This window comes from Capra hircus, chromosome 21 (assembly GCF_001704415.2).
Source record: "Capra hircus breed San Clemente chromosome 21, ASM170441v1, whole genome shotgun sequence".
In the NCBI taxonomy this organism is placed as follows: Eukaryota; Metazoa; Chordata; class Mammalia; order Artiodactyla; family Bovidae; genus Capra; species Capra hircus.
The window spans coordinates 58063799-58070439 of NC_030828.1; positions in this window are offsets into that span (position 1 = coordinate 58063799).

Sequence of the window (6641 nt, forward strand, 5' to 3'; positions counted from 1 at the left end):
TATACTTATTTTCTGCCTTACACCCTCATCAGTAAAATGTCTATTTATGTCTTCTTGCTCATTTATGGGAAGTTCTGATTAAAAATAAGATCTTTTGATATCTATTGGGAACTTTCAAATTTTCTTTCTTTTTTTCTTTCATACCAAATAGTGTAGCACATCATATTAAAAGATTTCAAAAAGTTGATCTAAAAAAAGAGTTAATCTAAGACCTTTATACAGTTTGGATTTTACTATCAATGTTGCATAAGATATGGTGGGGAGAGTGGGTATACCTACAGTTATTAATTTCTACAATGATTCACTTCATTTTTCTGTTTCCTGTGATCTCATATAAGAAATTATTCTAGGCAAAATGCTGCCACTTAGGAAATGAACAAATGTTAATCCTCCTTCAGCAAGTGGCAAAAAGGTGAGACTTGGGAGAGCTGGAAAGCCAGTCTGAGAGGAACAACTGCTTGAGGTTGGGGAGTGACAGGTCTTTCGAGGGCAACTGAAACTGACACCTGGGCTCAGAGAGATACAGTAACTCACTCAAGGTCACACAGCAATCTGGCGGCAGAGCCGAAGTCTGGCTGCCATCAGAGTCAGAGCACTTTTCACGCTCAAAGTCAAGACCCTCCCCCCCTTCCCGCACAAATATCCAGTGGTGGAGAAGAGTTTACTCAGACTTTCAGGGGTCCGGTATTTGGACCTGAGGGAAAGCAAATATCTTCACACTTTCGCATTTTCATGTGAAATTTTTATGTGAGTGAATTTGCTTTCTACTTTGTAATACTTTATATATATATATATATATATATATATATATATATATATATATATATATATAATGTTTTCTTCCCTGTAAAAATCTTTGAGGAAAGCAGATGATCCAGGAAGCTGCTCCGTGTTTATCCGCTCTTCAAGCTCTGCCTGGCGGGACTCAGGGACCCGTGAGACCTCCACCGGGGAAGCCGGCACTCTCCCCACACAACCTCCATCATCTGTAAACACAGGCTAGAGTTTCAAGAAGCTTTTGCCAGCCCCCTCCAAGGCCAGGCTCTTCTGGGCTCTGCTCGCCAGGGACCTAGAGAGTTTCCAGGATCACAGAGCCCTGAACATCTCCATTTCTCATGTCCTGGGGGATTCACTCAGGCACTGAGCTCTGCTCAGTCTAACGCAAGGCTGCACTGTCGTAGCATCAGCCTGGACCCTCTCTCTCCTGCGGCCCCACGTCTAGTCACCGCGGGTCCTGTCCACGTCACCTTCTGTCCCTGTATATGGTCCACTCTTTCCTGGCCCTCTCGTCTCTGACCTTCAAGCCTTCTGCTTCCACTGCTGCCCTCTTGAATCCCATTCACCTCATAGCAGCCAGACCAATCTCGCAAAAGAGCATATCTGATTGTGTCCACTCTCCCTCCTGTCCCTTCTATGGCTCCCTATTGCCCTGAAGCCAAACCCCTTCCTGAGGCCTCAAGGCCTACATGATCTGGTCCTGACCTCCTTCTCCAAGCTGACCTGTGCCACGCTCCTCACTCCAGCCTGACAGGCCCCTCCCAGACGGTCACCTGCGCTGTTCCCTCTGCCACTAACGCTTTGTCCCTTGGTCTTGAGCCTACTCCTTCATGCAGGGCAGTTTTCTGGAGCACCTACTATGTTCCAGGCACTGTGCCACGTACTTGCTCTACCATGTGACCCGGTCCTCACCTCTCAGAGCTCCCTCAAGGCAGAGACACATGCGCAGTCATGCTGCTGCGGCTGTTGCGTCGCTTCAGTTGCGTCCGACTCTGTGCGGCCCCATGGACGGCAGTCCACCAGGCTCCTCTGTCTGTGGGATCCTCCAGGCAAGCACACTGGAGTGGGCCGCCGTTTCCTGCTCCATGAGCTGTCATGAACTGTGATAAGTACTAGGATAGGAAAACACAAACTGCTACAAAACAGACTGACAAGGGGATAGGGAAGAGAAGGATAAATGAACCCTCTTCCAACTCAGCCTTCAGACCTCGGTCAAAATTCACCTCCTCCAAAAAAAACCTCCCCTCTCCCAGGCCAGGCCAGGGCTGCAGCTACTGCCCCTACAGGACCCTGTTCTCTTCCTTCCCAGCACTTGCATAGTTGGCTATTAGACTCTGATTTGTGTGACTAAAGTCGAAGCGAGGGATAGCGCTATGAAACATCTACTCTGCCTCCAGTGGGGTCTTGAGGAATCCGAGTTCATCCACACGATTACCCAGAGATGTGAGTATCTTTAACCCCACTTCCTAGAGGAGCAGATTGAGGCTGAGACAAAGAGAGACTGTATTAGTCATCTAATGCTGCATGACACATCACCCTGAAATGCAGCTTAAAGCAAGGGATGTTTTCAGTTTCAGTTCAGTCGCTCAGTCATGTCCGACTCTTTGCGACCCCATGACTGCAGCACGCCACGCTTCCCTGTTCATCACCAGCTCCCGGAGCTTGCTCAAACTCAGGTCCATCGAGTCGGTGATGCCATCCAACCATCTCATCCTCTGTCGTCCCCTTCTCCTCCCGCCTTCAATCTTTCCCAGCATCAGGGTCTTTTCAATTGAGTCAGTACTTCGCATCAGGTGGCCAAAGTATTGAGTTTCAACTTCAACATCCATCCTTCCAATGAATATTCAGGACTGATCTCCTTTAGGATGGACTGGTTGGATCTCCTTGCAGTCCAGGGGACTCTCAAGAGTCTTCTCCAGCACCACAGTTCAAAAGCATCAATTCTTCGGCACTCAGCTTTCTTTATAGTCCAACTCTCACATTCATACATGACTACTGGAAAAACCATAGCTTTGACTAGATAGACCTCCGTCAGCAAAGTAATTAAAAAGTCTCTGCTTTTTAATATGCTGTCTAGGTTGGTCGTAGCTTTTCTTTTTGGATGTTTATTACCTCATTATTCCTGTGGGTTGGGGCTCTTGGCATGGCTTAGCTGGGTCCTTTGGCTCAGCATCTCTCCACAAGGCTTCAAAGGTGTCAACCAGGGCTGTGGTTTCATCTGAAGGCTCAACCAGAGGCGAATCAGTTTCCAAGCTCATTCACATGGCTGTTGGCAGATGAAGTTCCTCCTAGCCTGTTGAACTGAGGCCTTCCGTTTTTCATTGGCTGTTTGCTGAAGGTCTTTCTCAGTTCCTTGCCCCATGGGCCTCCCCATAGGGCAGTTTATAACATGGCAAGTGAGAGAGAAGAGAGAGTGGGCCAGACAGAAGCTATGGTCTTTGGGTAACCTAGTTTCAAATGACACTCCATTGCTCTTGTACCCTGTCACAAGCAAGTCATTAGGTCCAGCCCACGCTCCCAGGGAGGAAATCACACAAGGGCGTGAACACAGGAGGTGGGGTTGTTGGGAGCCCTTGGAGGCTGCCCATCACAGAAGTCCTGTACCTGCCCCAGGTCGCATAGCCAGGACATGTTCCAGCCTCCTTCAGAAGCCAGGCTCTCTGCCCCAGGGATGTGAGGATGGGACAGGACAGGCAGCTCCTGCCAAGCCCAGGACCACCTCCCCGCCCCCCAGTGGTCTTGGCTTTCTGCCAGTCACACCCACTCCTTTCTCCTCCCATGGAAACTGGGCGCCGTGTTCTCTGCTCAGCTCATAAGGCTGTGTGAGATAAGAGCCTTCGACATCCAAACTGAAGAAACATTAGCTTTCAAAACCCAGGCCTGGGAGGAACCCACAAATGAGCAGTTGGCTGGAAAACTGGCCTATCTACTAGCCTCCTAAGGCTGCGGGTGATGTTTAAACTGGAAAGTGAGCTGTTATGTTGTATAACTGAGCCTTGTAAAGTCATCCCTCTAACAGATTTTCTTGCCTTTCATTTGAAAAGCCCGAGCAGCCTGGCGGGTACAAGAAACACCACATTCTTTTTGTTTTTTTTGTTTTTTTTTTCCTCCTAAAATTAACTGAGTGTCCCATCTCCAGGACTGGTGGAAAATGAAATCTGCCTTCTGAGGGGCTCCCTCCCGCCCTCCCCCAACCCTGTAGACACTGTGTGGATAGGGTAACAGATGCAGGGCTGAGAGCCGGAAGTCACCCCCCACCATCCCCAGAGAGGGAGCTGCGTGAGGCCAGAGAGTACTGCGCACGCATGTTCACGGCAGTGAATCGTAGTCGAATGTTGAGCGAGCAGCCTTTGGGTCGGTGGTCACAGTCTTTGCCCAAACATACAAGGTGTCTTGAAGAGAGGGACCAAAGGAGTCTTGGACAGCCAGGCCAGGGTCCGACGTCCCCCTATGCACGCAGGACTTTCCTCTCAGGGAGGAGTGCTTGGCTCCCCCTTGTTCGGGGACACCTAATTCCACCACTTCCCCAGCTCCAGAAAATTCTCTCTATTCAACCAGGTGCTACTCCCCATACCCTAATTCCCTCAAGTCCCATTGTCCTTTCTGGAAAGAGCTTTTCTTAACAATAAAGGCCTCTTTCTCAGCCTCACCCCCGGAGTGGGAGCCAGGGAAGCCCACTGACCCCTGGGCTGGCCCACAGCTCTATTCCCCAGGGGTGGGGGAGGGATCCGATTCTTTCTGATCTTCCCCAGCGGGGACACAGCACGCATGTCTGTATCTCAGATTTTCCAGCTCAAAGCTGCAGGCTCTAATGCGAGGGGTAGGGGCAGGGAGCAGCCAGGACGATGGTGCTGACATCCTGCAAGGAAACCCGGGAGTCCTGGGCTTCCTGTAGAGCTCCCTGCCTGCCGCTCGCAGAGCAGAGAAAGCCAAGTGCACGAAACAGCACGACGGCAACACGCACCAGAAAGTGGGTCTGCACTGAAGCAGCTCCTGCCGACAGGGGTATGGCTGCCCGAGAACTCTCCACCGCAGTCTCGGGAAAATGACCTGGGAGAGGGTAGACAACCCCACTTTCTGGCAAAGACACAAACCTCCTTGAGGCTCCTTCCTACTATGTGCAAATCCCTGTCTGTCCCCTTTAGGCAAAGATGAACAAGACTCAGGCCCCAGTAAGCACCAGGCAAGGCCCACGTATATGGGGCACTTACTGGATGCTGAGTGTGGTGTCAAGTACTTTTGAAGATCATCTCATTTAGTCCTCCTGCCTGCCCTTTGAGAAGGGTATGGATACCCTCACTTTACAGACGAGGAAACAGAGAGGAATGCCTTCCACAAGGAGTGATGCTATGGCAGTCGTGACAGAAATACACTTGATGCCATTGCTCACACTTGTAATTACATGTCCTGCTGTTCCTTCCAACTCACAGCTGGAAAGGATAAGGACATAGCAGGACAGAGACGATGCAGTGGAAATTCAGAGGAATTCATGACCAGTCTGGGAATCTGAGATGACTTCGTGGAGGAGGAGCCAGAATTTGAAAGATGGGGGTGGGGATGGGGAACAGTGACAAATGGAGCCTGTGAAAAGAATGTTCCAGGAGGAGCAGAGGCCTAGAGGAGGGTTCCGGGTACTTGAAGCTAGCCTCTTAAGCTCATGTATTGAGGACGTGGGGAAGTGGGGGAGAGAGGAGATAAGGCAGAAGTGGAGCAGGTTCATTCCAGAAAGAACACAGGGCAGCCCCTAGAAGGACCGTTCACGATTTCAACTCAAACCCAGACTGAAAACTGGCTAGGGACTTCCCTGGTGGTCTAGTGGTTAAGACTCTGCTCTCGATGCAGAGAGCCCAGATTTAATCCCTGATCGAAGAGTTGGCATGCCTCAACAAAAGATCCTGCAATGAAGATCGAAGAATAAGTAAGTAGATATTTAAAAGAAAAAAAGAAAGAAAGAAAATGGCTGAACTATGTGGAAGCCTTCCCCCCCACCCCCTGCTTTTAAGCAGATTTTGTTGTTGTTCAGTCGCTAAGTCGTGTCGGACTCTTTGCGACCCCATGGACTGCAGCACGCCACGCTTCCCTGTCCTTCATTATCTCCCGGAGCTTGCTCAAACTCATGTCCATTGAGTTGGTGATGCCATCCAACCATCTCATTCTCTGTCATCCCCTTCTCCTCCTGCATTCGATCTTTCCCAGCATCAGGGTCTTTTCAAATGAGTCAGCTCTTTGCATCAGGTGGCCAAAGTATCGGAGTTTCAGCTTCAACATCAGTCCTTCCAATGAATATTCAGGGTTGATTTCCTTTAGGATTGACTGGTTTGATTTCCTTGCTGTCCAAGGGACTCTTAAGAGAGAAGTCTGATTACTTACAGACTAAAGAGATTACATTTTCTCTGCTCATTCAAGACCCAGTTGAGGAAAATTTCCATTACATATAGTACTGAGATTCTGTGTAAGATTGTGTTTTTGTTTTAAAGCTTCACTATTAAAAATATTTTTTCATCTATGTTTAATGGCCTAAATTGTTCAACTCCTTCACTGAGTGAGGAGTCAGTGGCTTAGGGAGGCCCTGGAAGTCACCTGAGGCTACACAGCCGTGAGCGGCAGGGTCTAGAGCCAGCCTGGCCCTAGGGTTACCTGTGCTCCTTCCACAGGCCAATGCCAGCTTGGTTTGGAGCTGCTGTGGTCTAGGGAGAGGAGGAGACGGGACAAGGGCTCAGGGCTTATTATGACCCAGCATGAGGGCGCCTTCTTAGAAACCCTCCTTCTGGAAGCCCCAAATGACTCTGATGTGGGCTTGACAAGGGTTAAGCCTGAGACCAGGCCCCAGGCAGTGCCCTCACAGACCCTTCCCTGCTCTTCTC